Here is a 2630-nt window from a genome sequence, read left to right on the forward strand (position 1 = left end):
ATTTGAACTTTTTGATTTGTACTTACCTTGTTTTATGAATTTTTGAAATTTGCATGCAAACATGCTTATTTCTTCATCATCATCTGAATCTTCTTTATCGAAAGTAATATTGAATGCAAGCACTGATGCGGCATAAACATGTACCAAAAATGTTGCAAGTGTTAGCCCTTATGTTTTGATGATGTTTTACAACCACCATTATCAGTACTAATTGCTTATTGAGTGAAAATATAGTGAATATATATATCAAGCATGTTAGTACCACAAATGGAGGATTGGATGGAATATGCGCTACAACGATGATATCCAAAGGAGGAGGAGGCATAGTGATGAAGCAACGTTATTTCAAGAACACCAAAATTCAATTAGAAGCTTCATTCAAACTCAAGCTATATCAAGATTCAAGAATTGTATTCTCGTGAAGATATTAGCTAGGTTTTATTTTCTCACTAGTGCTAGAATGTAGGCAAATAGTTTAGATTTCATCTGAAGCTATTGGGATATCAACACACACATTTTCATACTTATAGTTTTGAACGTATTTCACAAAATACTATTTTTCACAAATATGAGGACCTATTTGCAAAATTCCTTTTCCAAACAATTTGTTTTTGGTATTAAAAACATTTTACAAAGTCTCACAATTTTCAGAGGTCAAATAAATATTTTACAAATATTTTAAGCGAGTCAAAATATCTGTTTTTGAGTGTATCAGATTGCGATCGACCGCCACGATCGACCGCGCCTGAGCTCACTCGTCAGTGGGCAACAGAAACTTTCACGGTCAACCGTCACGGTCGACCGTGAGCAAAAAATTTCCCACGGTCGACCGCCACGGTCGACCGCGAAACTCTCTGGAGTTTGGTAAGTTTCTGAACTGACTCGCGGTCGACCGTGAAAAAGTCACGGTCGACCGCCGTATATTTTGAACGGTCATATGGTACAAGATCTCAGCGCCGATTTCACACGATCTCAGTGCTGTTCTGTTTCCAGGTTTTTAGGGATTGGTTATGGGTTTAAACAGCTGTGATTTTCTATAAAAACCTATATTCTTCTTCTTCCTCATTGTCCCAGTTCTTTCAGATATTTTCAGAGAACATTTTTTTAACAGAACTTCATTTTCAAACCATTTTCTTCTGAGTTTTTGTGTTTCACATCCCAGCTTCAGTGTTATCTTCTCTTTGCCATAGGGACATTGTAAAGAGAGGATTCTTACACCATTTCTACTATTTTGAGAGCTTGATCTTGTGTAGATCAATTGTGTGGGAGTGTGATCTAGTGAGATCAATTGTGTAGTGTGAGATCGTGAGGCGATCGCTGTGTAGAGGAAGTTCCGGCTTCCAAACCGGGTTGTGTAGTGGATTTCTCCTCGAGAGTGGGGAGCGGGGACGTAGGTCAGCGGACCGAACCTCATTAACACATCGCGCGTCACAGGATAACGATTCTTAACCCTATCTCCTCTATTTTGATTGTATTTGCATATTGTGTTTTGCTTGTCTCATTTTTGTGTTTTGCTTGTCTCATTTTTATTGCATAATTATAGCCTCGTGACCCTAATCCCCCCCCCCCCTCTAGGGTCCAACAATTGGTATCAGAGCTTGGTCTCTATATTAGTTCTTGGTTTAATCACCATAGAGAAAAGATCTTATGGAGGCTTTAATGAATGTGCATATGCTAGAGGGACAATCCACCACTAGACCACATCTTTTCACCGGTAGTAATTTTGCTTATTGGAAGGCTAGGATGAGGATTTATCTTCATTGCATTGACCTTGACATCCTAGAACCAATAGAGAAAAAATATGTAGAAAAGCCCAAAGTTGGGACTATGACTGATGGAGAAAGGCACCAAGCTAATCTCAATGCTAAAGCTATGAACGCCTTAATTTGTGGTCTTTCCCCAAATGAATATAATAGAGTTTCAACGTGTGCAACCGCATACGAAATATGGGTGAAATTGTGTATCACACACGAAGGAACCCCCCAAGTTAAGGAATCCAAGATTAGCGGACTTATGCATGAATATGAGTTGTTTCAAATGCTTCCAAATGAATCAATTGATGCTATGTTTTCTCGCTTCACTAACATTATCAATGAATTGCATGGTCTTGACAAGAAACTGACTATTCAAGAGACGAACTACAAGATTCTCCGTTCATTGACTCCGATGTGGGAACCCAAGGCGACGACGATAGAAAAAGCTCATGACCTTACCACTTTACCCCTCGATGGCCTCATCGGAAAGCTCAAGGTCCATGAGAAGAAGCTCAAGGGGAAGGAGAAGGAGGAAGTGCCCTCACGAGATGTTGAGGAGCCATCACCAAAATTGAAGACCATAGCTCTCAAAGGAGCTAGTGATAACTCCTCTTCGTCATCGGATAGTGAAGTTGATTTTTCTAGAGAAGTGGCTCATCTCTCTAGAAGAATTTCTAGACTCATAAAAATGAACAAGAAATTTAACCCACGATCTAACAACAAATTTTCTTCACGTGTAGGAAAATGTTTTGAATGCAATGAACCGGGCCATATCGCTAAGGATTGCCCAAGGCTCAAGGAGAAGTACATGAAATACAAGAAGAAGAAGGCTATGTATGCCGGATGGGAAGAATCCGAACCAAGTGATTCGGATAG

This window comes from Asparagus officinalis, chromosome 8 (assembly GCF_001876935.1).
Source record: "Asparagus officinalis chromosome 8, Aspof.V1, whole genome shotgun sequence".
In the NCBI taxonomy this organism is placed as follows: domain Eukaryota; kingdom Viridiplantae; phylum Streptophyta; class Magnoliopsida; order Asparagales; family Asparagaceae; genus Asparagus; species Asparagus officinalis.